This window comes from Glycine max, chromosome 13, assembly GCF_000004515.6.
Source record: "Glycine max cultivar Williams 82 chromosome 13, Glycine_max_v4.0, whole genome shotgun sequence".
NCBI lineage: Eukaryota > Viridiplantae > Streptophyta > Magnoliopsida > Fabales > Fabaceae > Glycine > Glycine max.
The window spans coordinates 38,006,510-38,023,769 of record NC_038249.2 but is presented as its reverse complement, the minus strand read 5'-3'; positions in this window follow the sequence as shown (position 1 = coordinate 38,023,769).

Below are 17,260 nucleotides of genomic sequence, written 5' to 3'. Positions count from 1 at the left end.
AAATAGGTCCAACCTAAACACTTGTAACATCTTTACAATGTGAAATTTTGAATGAAATAAAATCATTTTTTTTTTATTCTCACTGTATTCACTCCCTTTGCGTTTATACTTCATATATTCATTTATGAACTTACCATTATTATTATATTTTGTACGGTTGCTGCAGACAGACAAATATGAAGTTTTGATTTTGATCTATCATATTTATCTGAATTCAATTCTTTTGATGAGCAAGTGGCCCATTATGTTGCAGTATAAAATTATCATATTTTTAATTTATTAAAAACAATTTTAATATAACTTTAAAGTAATTATTTATAATTATAAAGTTAAACATTTTTCTTTAAAGATTTATATAGTGTGAAAAATATTTATGTTATTAGTATATTTTAATTAAGTATTAGTAATAAACTGAATGTTTATTAAAAAAAATACTAAACTGAATGTTTTTTTTATGCAAACTGAATGTTAATAGTATCATATATATTTGTGGGACAGGATTTATAAATAATTTTTTCTTTCAAATATGTGAGTGAAAATTTGATCTTTAGATACATATATATAAAAAAAATTAATCAAAAAGAGATTAATTCTTTAAATAAATCTTAATATTTTAAAATATTAGTCTTAAATTCTCATTTTTAATGTAAAGGATTGATGTAAGGCTCAATTCCGTTCGCACATATGAAAATTGAATACTTTATGGGGTATCCCTCAAATCTGGTGCAATTGCAACTTGGAGAAAGTAGATTGGGGAGAGTTGGTTGAACCAATGGAAATTTTTTAAAAATTAATGAGAGTTAAAATTTTCATTCACAAACTACACACGTCTCAAAATCAAGAAAATACAAGATTAAAAAAAACCGAATGCGTGAAGCGAAGTTGGTTGATTTTGGCGGATAATAGGTTGGATAAATTGAGAACGGAAGTGATCGACTATCAACCTAACACACCTAAATGACCTAATGTGACATGAAACAAAAGGAAAGTGATGAATCCAAGCAATACTGCACTTTTGGGATGAAAACAAAGTGAAGCCCACTTCTGACCTTTTGTGAAAGTGAACATACTCTTATATAATTTGATTACTTCATTCTGATAGTGATTATCATTTAATTAAGCTAGATAATATTCAAGCCCATGCTATCATGAAGAACAAAGCAAGCATATAAATTATAGACATATAGCCTTGCCTCCTTTTTTATTATGCAAACCTTGCTTCTACTTTTAGAAAATATATACAAACTTCTTTATATGGAATAAAATTATATGGAAGAAAAAAAAAAGTTAATATATTTTCTTTAAGGCACAGTTTCTAGGTTCTAAAAAATTTATAGAGTGCATGTTTATATATGATTAGAATAAAAGTCAAGAGGGATGAAAGCATTTCACTACTCAATTAGATATATTACCTGTTGAGAAGCTATTAGCTGCTATGGCCATCCCTTTTATAATTATTATACATAGTTTAGCCCCTTGACCTTAATTTTGTTCTTCTTATTTTTTTCCCCACTCATCTCTGAACATAAAAAAAAAAAAAAAAACAGTTTTTTGTATGTTTCTCTGTAGGAATAAATTTTAAAATAATGCTTGGTGAACATTAAAATCAAGTAACTGCATGCGTGCACGTGAGTATATATATATATATATATATATATATATATATATATATATATATATATAAGTTTTTGCCCAGAATCAAATAGTATGGTTTTAAGTTTTATGCCATAATTATGAATAGTTATTTTTCAAATGTATCATTGTCCTATATTTCCCTGAAACTAACGTCAATTGAACTTTCAATTCATTTAAATTTCGTTCTCATGCGAGGTCAAAGTGCTGAAATTTGGTTCGTATATAATATTGTGTTTGGTTGGCCATTCCACATCCTTGAAAGGGCACCTCAATCAAATCCATGAGTAATCACATATCTTTTGCTCAACAAGAAGAAAGATTTTTCATTTTTTGAGCCCCAACATTTGTATAGATTTTCAGGCAGACACCAACAACTAGTCGACGGAATGTTGCAAATGTTTTTTGGTGCTGCACACGTTTTATTGGAATAAATACTCCTTAAATAATACTAAAGTGGCATATTTTGTGAGAGCAAATAAATCGTTTTGCCAGTAAAAGCCAAAGCAATAAACTTTTTCCCTCGTAATTTGTCTTCTACTTTTTGCAACCCTAATGTTGCAACGATATAGACCTTAATTGAATAGTAATTAAATAGTATATTTAATACAATTAGGACGAGATTTTTTGTTTGACTGAATCAATTAGGACGAGAATCTCAAGGTGCTTTTTGTCAAAGAATAAAACATTCTTTATAATTAGATTTGTGTGGACTAAAGCAAAGGTTAAATGCAATATTTGGTATTTGGTAGTGGTTATTATTTTTTAAATGAGGAAGTATTATTGGATCAATCAGCTATTGCCTTTAATTTCACTTTACCTACTCTTCTATATGTATGCATATGCAGAGAACCAAGAAAATCATGGGTTCGATTAATGAATTATTGCAAGAGATTGGTCAAGTGAGATGACACACAAGCTCAAAAGAGACTTTGTTAGTACAGTAAATTGGAGTGTTTGTCGGCATCTCATAATTAGAAAAAAGCAAAACCCAAGATAGCTTCAAGGTATTTTTAAGTTTTTTAAATGCACTAGATTCATCTTTTTAACTAGTTCATCAAAGATCTAATTATCAGCTTTTATGGAACAATAAGAATAAGAAAGGAATGATTATTTCAATTAGTTAATGATGAAGCCCTGCAAATGCTATGCCATGAGATGAGATGGTTGTGAATATCCTGATAAGAACTTTTTGGTTACGTTAGCTACCTGTCAGAAAATGCCCAAACAACATGAAGCATGCATACAATACAATCATATCCACCCCTTCTTTTATTATTATTATTTTAAAGAGATAGAGAAAGAGGGAGGAGGGATCATTGATTGTATTTGTAGGCACGTATAGCTTTAAGGCAAAGATATATATTCCAACACATACATTTGTACGGTTGCACGAGGTTGAACTTGAAGGAAGCATGAATGCTATATATATATATATATAGTCTTTGGGTTGGATCTATAAGGCATGTGATTTAGCACATGTGGAGGCATGTGCTTTTGTTCTCTCCCTCCACAATTCCAGTTCTAGTTCCATCTTCATGAATCATATGTTTAAGTGGAAGTACAAAATATAGTCTTTAATTTGTAGGTTATATAATAGTAGTATAATATAACTTATCTCCCTAAATCATATCATGTCTCTTTTAGGTATGACTACAAGTTTTCAGCTGTTTTTATACTCTTTCAGGAAAAAAATTATTTTTTTTGTTGCATCCAAATGAAATTAATTTTTTTCAAATTACTTTTCAGCAAACTTATATAAATAAAATTAATTTTGATTATAATCAATTATAACCCTAATCGATTATACATATATCGATTATTGAAATCATTTAATTTTTATAGTTGTCTATTCAAGTATTCATTTAATTTTTTACATCAAGCACCTTCGGGTTGGTCATATGTAAGCAAACATTCCAGTTCACACGTTTCATAGGCTTCTAATAGTACTACGAAAGTCCATCGCTGGGCTTCCGCAAAACCATATTGGGTCATTCTCAGTTTCTCACTTTGCTTTTTGACGGCAATTGGGCCAAAATATATGCCTTGATCCGCAGAACCCAGACAACAACAGAGCAAAGGCTTAACCCATTTTTCCATAAAAAGAATGAGAGGGCACATGACATTCACACCTCATGCTCAATTTTCGCACTCTATGCTTGTTTTCGTTTTTTATTTTACAAAAATATCATTTTTTTTATCCGTGAAAGTTTACTATAACTTAGGCATCATGTTTAATCAACTAAATTACACTCTCTTGATAAAATATTTTGGTTTAAATGCTTTTTAAATCTTTTTAATTAGTATATTTTTTTTTGCTTTTCATTTGTGTGGATTTTTATTTATTTTAGTCTATGTAAACTATGTTTATTTTTTTTTTTCTTAAAGTAATTTAAATAACACTTTTTCATTATTCAAACAAAGTGTTGTCTCAACCATATCAAACATCTACTTGACAATCTATTTTTCTCTACCTCTCCTTTCTTACTAAACCATATCACCTATCATATCCATGTCTCTCTTTCTCTCTCAAGTTTCATAAAAAAACAAAAATCTAATCCAACCTAAAGTCTTAGATTAGTTACAGTAGTGAGTTTAGTAGAACTTTAGTAGTGTATTTTGATCCATTTTACACTAAATAAATCTATTAGTGCCTAGTGGTAATAAAAAAAGTTATAAAATACACATCAAAAGTATTTTATTCTTTTCTCTATAATTTCAAAGATTACTTACAATTAATTTAATCATTTTTTAACAATTAGTTTTAATCATAATTATTATTGATTGATTTTATGATATTAGTAGATAAAAATATTTTAAATAATCACACAATCACTTTTATTATTATATTTATTTAATTTTTTAAAGTTCGAAATCTGATGGTATGGGTTTAAAACTAAATTGTCAATCATGCTAAAAGTCACAAAAAGGACTAAAAATTGTATTCACCTTAAAATGAAATAAAATATAATAAGTATCATTTTATTAGCCGTAGTCCGTAGAGAATGTAATGCTTAAAATTTTGTTAGGTTTCACTTTTAGTCCCTGAATAAAGCATGAAGGGACTAAGATCGATCATTTTTTTTGTTTAAAACTAAAATTGAAAACTTAAAGAAGTTTATAGATAAAAATATAATTAATCCAAATTATTTATTAAAAATAGAAATTTATTGTTGCATGAAAACAAATAAATATTTAAAATAAGAAGATAAAAATTTAAATTTTACCATGAGTCAAAAAGATAATTCACTTATATTTGATATGCACAAACAAATTTTTTTATACAAATATATTCATGTAATAATCTTTTGTCACAGTCCACTTGGGCACTTGTACTTCTTGAAAGAAAAGAAGAGGGATCAGTGGTCCCAAAGTCATTTCCTTATGTACACATTCTTTTGATATGCAAGCATGGTTTCCTACTCTTTTTGGGTATAATTATGGAATTTTGTTGGTTGGCTTCGGTCTGTTGACCATGTGGTACGGTTTATCAATAAAATCATTTATACGAAGTGGAATTGAAAGCAGCAATTTTAGAGAAAGAGTCAAAATCAAAGTGCCTTTCTCTATCTTGACTCGATCCTCATCCAATCCAAGATCACGTTGCATGATTTTTTTTATTTATTTATTCTTTTATTACATTCAGCCTAAAAAAACCTAACATGTAAAATAATTGGACTTAATTACAAATTTAATCATTCTATTTTTGAATTTGGTCTCTTTATAATATAAACAGAAAACAGAATACATGACAGACCCCACCCTTCTAAAGCCTCCCAAAAAGGAATAATTCTCTAAAAAAAAAAAAATTATTACGCAGTTTTACTCGGCAAAAAAAATATTATGCAGAGTTTTGAGAATATGATTCTACTGATACCAAAACAGCAAACAGCTGCTGAAACAATTTCTGATGTCCCTGAAACCGAAGCCAATATACACTAACCAGCGTCATCCCTCTGGTGACCGGAGGCAACAGCCTTGGCCATTGTGATCATCCTGAGAGGCTCCCTTGGCTTAACAACCTTCATTTTCAAGTCCACCACAATCGTGTCCTGCGTCATCGGCAGCGCCACCATCAACTGCCACTGAAGCTTCAACGCCACCTGATCCTTGTCGTCCGATTAAGTCTTATGATACACAAACTTGAAAGGATCTGGAAAAGTTAAACACGCTGGTGCTGGATAGGATTGAGGTAAAATAAAACTCATCACTGATATCAATAGGCGACACATAATATTTTGGGGTTAAAACACTAAAATAAAATAATGGGATTGGAAAAAAAATGAAAACTCAATTGATAAGTTAAATTATAAAAAGATCAAATTTAAAAATTAAAATAAATGAGAAGACTAAATTTATAATTAAATCAAATAATTAAATATGTTAATGATAAAATTTACACACAAATTTTTTATTCTTTTTTATAATTTTTAATCAAAATTAAAATTTCACTTTGATAATTCACATAATAATAAAATTATTAAATGCACATAAATTATCAAAATAAAACTCCGGTTCTTATTATAAAATAATACAAAAAACACCGTACTATTTTATCTATATATTATTAGGCAAAAAAAGGAAAAAAAAATACCATAAGGTACTACGTGGTCGCTTGAGTTTATGACCGGCGAAACAACTTAGGAGGGGTAATTTTCGTTGGGTATCTCATCACTTTTAAGTTTAAAATAGTAAATTATTTTATAATTTTATTTATTTATTTTTCTATTTAAGTCATAAAATAATTTATAAATTTTTATTTTTTAATATGATTTTAAAATCATAAATTATTTACGACTATTATTTAGAACTTTAAAATTGTAAATAATTTTATTTAAATTAATATTTTTAGTTTTAGTTTTATTTAATATTTATATATTTTTATATATTATTTTATTCAATATTTTTTATATTTTTATTTAATATTTTTTTTATATTTTTATATCGTTTTATTCAATATATTTTATATTAAATAAATCCTTAACATGTCATATGATTTTAAAATCATAAATAATTTAAATTAATATTTTTAGTTTTAGTTTTATTTAATATTTTTATATACTATTTTATTCAAAAAAATTATATTATTTTTATTTAATATTTTCTATATTTTTATAACATTTTATTCAATATATTTTTTATTAAATAAATCCTTAACATTATTTATGATTTTAAAGTTATAAATAATTTAATTTAAATTAATATATTTATTTTTAGTTTTATTTAATATATTTTTTCCTTTTGTATATTTTATTTAATATTTTTTATATTAAATAAATCTTTAACATTATTTTATGACTTTAAAGTAAAATTTAAAATAAAAATTAAGAATTTATAAATTTTTATAATTTCAGTAAAAAAATCATAAAATAATTTACAACTTTAAATTTAAAATAAGTCATAACATATTCTATAATTTATTATTTTTTAAATATTTATTTAAAATATCTCCATTTAATAATTTAGAAGGAAAAAATTACCCTAAAGATCCATTTGACCGGTTATGACCATATAACATATTGAGTAGCTTACATGGCGCATGGACATATCATATGCGGTGTGTGGCATGTCCACGTCAATGCATTGGAATGGACAAGACAAGGTGAGAAATGGGAACACAATAATAAAAATCTCGTCTATTGCAAATCCCACGTGATCATTTCACGAATACGGAATATGCTCTTGTCTTATCTCTCGCGATGTCGATTAAAGAGAAAAAAATAAAAATACTCCTACACGGATAATAAGATTTTAAGGAGAAATAAAATAAAGAAATCATATAAATTTAAGAAAAGGGATTTCAATTATTTTAAATTAAAACTTTAATTTTTCTTATGTTCAAACAAATAGAAGTTTGACAAAATTATAAACTTTGTCTCTCAGTTTATCTTGAGTTTCGAATTTGGTCCCTGATAATTTAATTCACGAATTTGATCTTCGTATTTTGTAAAATTGTGTAATGTTAGTCCTCAGGTCACGATGAGAAGTTGACCACTAACAAATGATGTTGACTCTGTCACATGGCATGGTCTTATTGGATGATGACTGTTATCTGTCATGTTCTGATTGGTCAATGAAAACATTAATGTATTTCATCTTTCATGGAGTTAATATCCAATCAGAACATAACACATGATAGTCATCATCCAACAAGAATGTGACACGTGCCAGTCAAATCACTTGTTCTCCCGTTGTGGCCTTGAGATCAACATTGCACAATTTTATAAAATAGGATGATCAAATTCGTGAATTAAATTATCAGGGGACCAAATCTAAAACTGAAGATAAACTGGAGGATTAAAAATACAATTTTGCCTAGAAATTTTGTGTGTCATTCAATTTGTTCCAAATTTTTTTACCAAGCTAATAGTTTTAAGAAAAAATAAATAATCTTATGAAAAGCAGAAAAATTATTATTAATATATTTATATAGTTATTTTTAATATATACTTTCTTTTATTCAATTTCTTAATTATTATACTCATAGTATTCACTAACGATACTATATTTTAAATCTTTTTACTAATCTTATTAATTATTAAATCTAAGTTTAAACATTTTTATTTTAAATATTGCGTACATTTACTTTTAGTCAATGCATTCTTTATAAAATAAGAGGACTTTAAGGAAAATTTTATTATAAGATATAGCATTGTTTTTTATAATTTTGAAAAGTCATTAAATTCAAAAAACACTATAGTTTTTATGAAAAAAAAAACACTATAGTGTTTATAAAAAAAATACTAGTCTTTATTGTTACATTAAAAATACAAATATTTTGATAATAAAAGGATAAGTAGAGACTTAGACATAAATAATTATTGCACTCAACTTTTAAGGATTTAATTGAATTAAAAGTTCACCGAGTTAGAATTTGTAGTTTTCTGTAGAAAAATTGTACTTTTAAAAATATTAATAACATAAAGTTGTTTTATATTATCTTTCAATTATATATATATATATGATAAATTTTATTAATTTTTATAGTAGTAATAATAAAAGAAAAAATCATACTAACATATATTTTTATTGATCAATAATATATATAAAAAATGAACTGAAGATACATACGAAATAAATTATTCTTTTAATTCTTTAAATCATGTATTCACTACTATATATAAAATGTGCTTGAAAAAAATACAAGAATATGCACAGTGCCATACCGACTCAACAGTGAACGAACAATGTAGGCGAAACTGAAAAGCTGCGGAAAGCCACGTGGGGATTTATATAATTTGGGCAATAAACAAACAAAAACAAAAAATGTATGCAGATTTAGAAAGCATGTGAATTTAGGATTCACATTATTCATGTGTCCATTAAAATTTGAGACCAGGCTTTATGGTTATGGGCATCCAAGAGAGCAATCAGTGCACGAAATGGACGGATATTAGATACTTACATATTTGATTCAACGAACGACTGCATTAATGATGTTTGGGTTAGTGGTCTCATCCATAGTCAAGTGGTGCTGATCCAAATAAAAAATCCATAGTCATGTGGAGAAGGCTGGTGTCATATTGACTTATCGCAATTCCAAATAAATGCTGTGGGATCTCTTCATACCTGTGTGTTCTATGCTTTTTTTTTAGTAACATTTAGTTTTTCTAAAATAAAGAGTAAATTTAGATTAAAAAAAAATTAGTTTAATGAGTGATTTTGAGTTTGAATCTCGTATGTGTAATTATACTAGATACCCAGAGAACGAATTTGTCACCCATAATATCCTACATGACTCTCTACTACAAAAGGAAAATAAAAAATATCTATGATCTTTTAGTCTTTACTTTCTACTACAACAAAAATGAGGTGTGCAATATTTTGGTTGTGTGGGCATGGAATATTCAATTGAGTCTCTTGAGGCTTTCAAGGTGGTCAACAAATTTTAATCCTAGAAATAAAAAATAAATTCATATATATGATTGTGTTCGACTTTTGATCCCATAATAATATTGGAGGAGCAAAATCCTCTTTGAGATCGCAACGAGTATCAAACTTTCTATCTCCTTGAATGATGCCACTCGAAATAAAATCTTTAGTCATTATGCAAGGATTTTGGTGTTAACTCATTGACAAATGTACTAATTCGTTCAAATAGTAATTTAAAATGCTAAGATTAAGTATCGCTTTCACAGGGATTTCGTTTGCACTCAAGATGATGTATATCCAATTTTTGTACGATTAATTAATAGATCTATGAAGAGCAATTTAAGGCATTTTTGTGAAGTAAACAACTATCCTAATCTAAGCTATGATTGAGTAAAAAAAAAACAAACAGTGGGAGTGGCGAAGGATCATGAACACATGATTTGAATATGTTGAGGATTTTTCTATCAAAATTACTCTTGATGCGATAATTAATTTTTTTCTGTTCAATATTACCCTAATTATCTCCTACATCTATTAATGCACCCTAACCGTGATTCCTCACACGAGAGATCCTAATTCCCCTGATATCTTTCTTAATTCCTCAAGAATTAAATTAGTTGAATCACATGACTAATGGAGATGCACAAGTTAAACAACCTCACACTATCCTTAACAATGAAACATTTAGATGTTATTTATAGTTCTAAGGATAACAAGACATTTTCCAATACCTAAACCCTAAACATATCATATATATGGGTATTCAAACCAAATACATGTGAATACGCACAAAAAGATATAATGAAAATTATTAATAACATTAAATAGATAGTGAGAGTCATTACATCAAGAGGGTTTAGGAAAAATTCCCCAACAATGGGTGGTTTAGTCTCTCATTATCATGAGAGACTTAACTATACAAAATGGATGAAAATGTGTGGAGGAATGGAAAGGAAACGAGTGTGGAGGTAGTTGGCGACTCCTAATCGTTGAAGGTAGTTGGTGGCTCCCAATAATCTATCACTTTGAAGATCTTTAATTTTAACTTTTAATTTGAATATTTCTTTAAGTGAATGATCAATATTAAAAATAGAGTTGAAATATAATTTTTCATAAATATAAATTATATGTTAAAATATTTTATTATAATATAATTTGTATATTAAAAATATTTGTTTATTATAAATTTTAATGGTAGAAAATGCTAGAGAGAGGAATGAAAAAACTCTTCTTATTGAGTTATTAATTTTTATAAATCTAGGCTATACAGTCAAATATAAAATAATCAAGATAAAAAATTAGCAGTTATAATAACAAAAATATATGCATATTTTCATATGTTTTATTCTTTATTATTCAAATATAATTCCATAGTTTATGAAGTATTTGTAGTTGTTATTTTTTATGATAAAAAATTATTTAATAATTCCTTGTATGGGTGTGTTCGGGTTTTTGTGCAGGCAACGAACTAACACAGTAAAGTGCCCCTGATTCGGGTAAATCCATTTACTATATTTCAGATTTTAAAGATCATCCACTTCCAATGCTCACATATGCAACATTGTTCACTACTTTAAGCATCAAAATCTTTGCTTTTCCTTTAGTAATCTGATTATGATACCACTAATTTCTTTGATATTGATGCCAAAAGCAAGATACCATTACCATGATGCTAATCTCAGCTTTTGATAGTCCTTGGTATAATTATTATCAATGCATGCATCTAGGGGAGTTGGGGGTTGATGCAGATTTAAGGAGAGCGTGTCATACGTGCCACTCAGAGCACGCGTTATAGTTGATTTCAGTGATGATATGTGGAGATTTTCATAAATCATACATTTTATTAATATTTATTTTTTCTGAGAAAATAAATCACAAAGTCATCAAATCATCATTCATAATATATGTCAAGTTTATTAATTAATAATTATATTAAAATAATTTAAATAATAATTTATAATTAAATAATAATATACAATTATTTTACATGATATTTTACATCAATTAAAAATAATTTAAATTTAACTTAATAAATAAGTAATATTTTTACCCAAATCTAAATTTATTAGTCTTTAAACTTTATTTGTCGTATATGTAATAAATTAACGATGTAACAAGGAGCTAGTGTTGTGTTGCTCAGATTTAAGTATTTGATTAAATTAAAAAGTGAGCGGATTAACAACGTGTCTAATTTTAACTCAATTGGTTAAAAATGAGGCGTGAGTTATTGTAATTTTTCTAGTATCTATCTATAATTTTTATAAATAAAAAGAGTGATTTTGATTTAAATCAACCAAACAAATTATATAAAAGCATTATGGATTATTATTAATTTGAGAAAGAACAAAACTGGGAATATATGGCTGTCATTTTGTCATCCTTTATTTATATTTTTAGTTTAAAGCAAATTACATTAAGAGGTTTTTCCAAAATAACCACAATACTCCTCTTGTTCAATGTTTATAACATTTTTTTTATAGGAATGTTAGTCTAATATATAAGGAAGCATCAATGTAATATTTTTAAACATTAATAGATGTTTGTGTAATGTATAAAGAATGTTGATATAATATTTTTAAATTTGACAGGATTAGTGTAGGAATAGAAAAAAATAATATTATATGCAATTCAAAAAAATACTTGTGAGTACAAGTATAATTTACTCTTTAATAATTTTCATCAATTTTTTTACATCATTAATTTTTTACTCTTCGGATTAAAATAAAAAAATAATCAATTCTCTATTATTTAGTTTTAGGTTTAATTATTTTTTTCTCTCTCAAATATCAATGTTGTAGGATATTAGTCCCTTGGTTTCATTGTATCATCTAAGTATTACAAATATAAAATATGCTTAGAATCCAACATAGTTTCGCGACATTAACTTTTCAATCATATTCTTTGAATAAGATTTTAGTGTATGTTTTTTTTTGGATAAACCTATGTTTAAGGGATAAAAGTTCATTTGTCAATCATATTCTTTAAAAATTCCGTTCAATCAATAGCCAACTATTTTAATATACAATTTAAATACTGACACTCTCATTTTTCTTACTATTTCAATTATGTATTTCAAATATTATTTATATTCTCTAATTTGAATCTACATTTCATATAGTATTATCATAATTAAATAATACACTATTTTAATATATTTCCTATTTTTCAATTGTTTATCCTTTCCAATTTATTTTCTTTTATCTTTATATCTAAATTGAGTTTTAATGAATTTTAAAGATATATTAATAATTAAAAATATTATTACTATTATAAATCCAAAATATAATTTATATATTTAAATATGTTTATTATATTTGATAACTTATGATTGGATAATAATATAAAATATAATTATTATTATTGTAAATTCAAAATATAATTTATATATTTAAATAAATCTATTATATTTGAGTTTATAATTGAAAAACAATGTAATTTTTTTACATTATTATTGTATGGACTATTTACTATATTTTAAATTGTTGACAATTGCTTTTGTAAAAAAATAAAGATTAAATATACTAATAAAAATAATAGGAGCGTAATTTAAGGTGATTGAGAGATAATTTTTTTCAACAATTGTAGGTTAATCAATGAAATTCATCTCTATATGAAGAAAAAAAATATCAAAATATCTAATTAGGAGAAATAAGTAAGTCTCACTTTTTAAATTGTATATTCTAATTTATAATATTAAAAATTATAATTGAAGTATTAATTATTTTATTTATTATAAATTTTAATTATGTAAACATAAGCTAGTTAATAAAAAAATATTCCAGTTATAGAATATCCATAAAAAAAATCACTTGCTTTTGACACGTCAGTACTATTTACTAAAAACTGGTCACTTTCAGAAATCAGCCGCCATGATACAAAACAATAACTACAAAAGGCTTAGAATGGGTCAGCCAATAGCCACCATTTCTGAAAAAAATAAAAATAAAGTAAAAGATAAAAAAGATTGTCAAAGGGGAAGTGTGAAACTGATGATTATTATTCTTACTCTTTACCCGGGATTTTCGTTTTTTTTTCATCTACTCTCCCTGGAATACACAAGTGTTTTCTTAATTTTAGTTCGTGTTTAGATAAGTGTTGATCGATAAAATTAATTTTATAAATTTGATTTTGATTAAAATTAATTTTAAAATGATATGATTTATTTTTGAATATTTTAATTATAATTTAAGTTAAGAGAAAAATTTATTATAAAATTTTGAATATAATACACTGTCTATGCAAAACTATTTTAACTCAGAATGGATTATAAACTTATGATCAATTTAAGTTTGTTTTTAACGTAAAATTAAATATATAAAAATATATACAAAATCAGTTATAGATTCAAAATGAATTCTATAACATGAAATTAACCATGCACTTAATAACTTATAACTTACTATAGGTGAAAACAAAATCCAGCTGCTTAAAAATTTACCCCATAGAGCTATTATTATTTTAGCACATTTGCTATTTATGTTCATAGGCAAAAATGTATTGGTGAAACACTGAAACTGGGATCAAATGGACAAGGTGAGAGTAGTCATAGAGATTAGATAATTATTTACATAAACCATTGAAGTTGATCAGTCTAGGAGAAAAAATTAATCACTCTCAACAATATGATGAATTAAGATTTAAATTTATATTAAAAAAATATTTATATTTTATATTTGATCGTGATGTGGAAAGAAAAAAGTGATTGACATAAACTTTGACAGCATACGAAGTAGCTAGGCAATTCCAATTTGTGCAATAAAAGTAGCTCCTTAATTCTTCTGTAAGAAAAAAAAAACTAGCTCCTTAATTCTCTGCTGCAAATCTTAATTAAAGTTTAAATTCGATGAGACAATCGATATTTTTAATCTTAATTTAATAAATAGATCTTCCCAAATGCTAAATTTAATTTCCTTGGCAACTTCTACGACCACCACAGGGTTTACTGGATTTTAAAAACACGGATGTTTGTGCCCACTCGAATTGTTTGGTGATGAATTCAAGACATACTCAATTTTTTTTAAAAATTTTAACTATATAAAATTATAAATTGCATGTGAAGATATTATTCATTCTTGAATATGAAAATGATGCCATATGAACACTCCATATAACAACAACATGGCTCATGGTATTATTATAATATCATTCTCAAATTTGGGTTAAGCAAATATTATTATAATTATATAAATCACATTAAGCATGTGTAGTAGCAGACCATTTTTCTTTTGATTATTCTTTTCTCTCTCGTAACATTAATATAAAATATTATATTTATTAATAATTAATCTTTAAAGAACTAATTGATGATCTTTTATGAATATTTTTTAAATTTGTTGGTGTTAATGTGGGGCAGGGTGTGTTGAGGATCTGGATATAGTATGTAACAGTGTGCTAAAACCCACAGGGATTGGATACTTAATGCGGTCCACGACCATAGAAAAACCGTCGGAGGGAGCGTGTGAACGCTTGCCACGTAAGTCAAACAGTCAAAACGACGCTTCAGGATTTGACACGTGTGTTACTCTCTGTGAGATTAGTGTTACGGGTATGGTGGCATTTCCGTCACGCGCTTTTCTACTGTTACCATAGCTAATTATTATAATAATAACGTCACCCATGAGTCACGTAGCGTAAAGTACAACCACACCTGTGGCGCGTGTGAACTCATCATTATTTAATACATCCTCAATGCACAAAGTAATGACCAAGTCTTTCTCGATAGATAGGAAGATGATCCTTCTTGATAAGATTTTAATCATCCCTTATGCTTTTGTTTGATTAATGACACATCTGAATCAATAACTTTTCTTTATCCTAGTCCTAAAAGATATATATGACAGAAAGAGAGGTTAAAAAGTATAAAGTCATAAATAATGCTTTTAAATAAAATAAAGTCATAAATATTTTTTCAACTATTCATTTCAAGTCAAACTATTAAGGAAAACGTTTATTAAGTATTTATGATGCTGCAAAATTAAATTTGCAATAAAATTTACATAATTAGTAACATGCTTGTAATTTTGTAAAAGCAAATATTTATAATTTTATAATATTATTTTTAATAGTTAATACTTAATTTCTTCTCCATAAATTTGAGTGATAATGGCATCACTCTTTTGTAATATTTGTATGTTACTATACATTGAAGGCTGGTTGTCACTATTTACCTAAACTTACTCCTTAATCAATTATCAAATCAGTCAAACTATCCTACCCAAAACATTGACCATAGTTATCCATTATTCTTGTAAACCAGCACTGTAATATGGTTGACAAGCTAGTTATTAATCTAATTTTTGCTTTAGATGAAATGTATCATCTTAACACATGTTTGATGTAAATCACATTATTGATTGAACAATGCCCTTTTCATTAATATTTTTTTTTTACTATAATTGATAGTTATCTTCAATCTATTAATTTGTAATTCAATATACATAGATACATTTGATCGAGTTTTCTATTCACACTAGTTATAATTTATGTTTAATACTTAAATTTCTCCTATTAAGAAGCAATGTATAAATTTTTGTTCAAGTTAATAATTTTTTCCTAGCCTTGCAAGGTGCGTGCCTTCCCTTAATTTAAACCTTTGTAAAAAAAATGAAATTAAATTGCAATGATTTTGTTAATTGGTTATTTATTTTAAAATTAAATCCACTACTAAAATTAACGATCAAATTATTCAAATACATTGGTATACGATTCTCATATTGATAAAAAAATAATACGATTCTCATTTGCTAGCTAGTTATTGTAAGAGACTAGTATGATAGATCTGTTTCGAGCAAAAATTTAAGTAAAAAGTAGTTAATCATTTTCATAAAATTTGAAACTTGAAATGAAATTTCATGTCAATTTTGCCACTCATTTAATACTTGTTAATATTTTTTTTATTATAAAATCTGAAAATAAGTATACTTCGTAATCTCCCGTAAATATTAGACCACTTTTATTAGGGGTGTTCACGATTACAAATTATTCATGATACGAATTGATCCAAACTGATTCGAACAATTTGAGATTAAGTCATTTATGTTTTTAGGTCAAAATTAAATCGAACTGATCAAAATTGTTAGAATTGTGTTGATTTGACTTTAAATACTGTTAATATTAAAACTTCAAGTGTTGAAACGACTGGTGTTGACACTCCTTAAAGTATTACTTTCAAGTACATTATTATTTGTTTAATTTGTTTTTATATTTATTTTTGTCATGTTATAATATTAATTGATCATATTTTATTCATTTGTTTTAACAAATTTGATTGTAATCTGGTTGTCACAAATCTAGTTACAACAAAGTTTATCGTAAGAAATTAGTTTGTAAGAAATAATGTTGATTTATGTTATTATAGTAAATTTGATTGAAAAATATTTTGTTTTAATTTGTATTAGTCTATTTTAGAATATTATGTTAATGGTATTAAATGAATCAATTTTATTGCTTTCATACATTTAATAATATTATATTAATTGCATTTGATATTTGGACGAATCATGATATAAAATAATGATTTTAAGAAAAAAAGATCAAATTTAAATGAATAACTCGTTGATCCCAACTAAACCAAATTGTTGATGAAAGAATTGAGTTTCAATTTTTTTTTTTAAAAAAATTGAACCAAACTGATTAAATTTGATTAGATTGAGTATTAAATTTGACCAAAATTAACTCATATATTAAATATGATATTCTTAACCATTTCATAGAAATGAGAATTGCGTAGCAACATAGTACCAGTATTTCTTAGAGC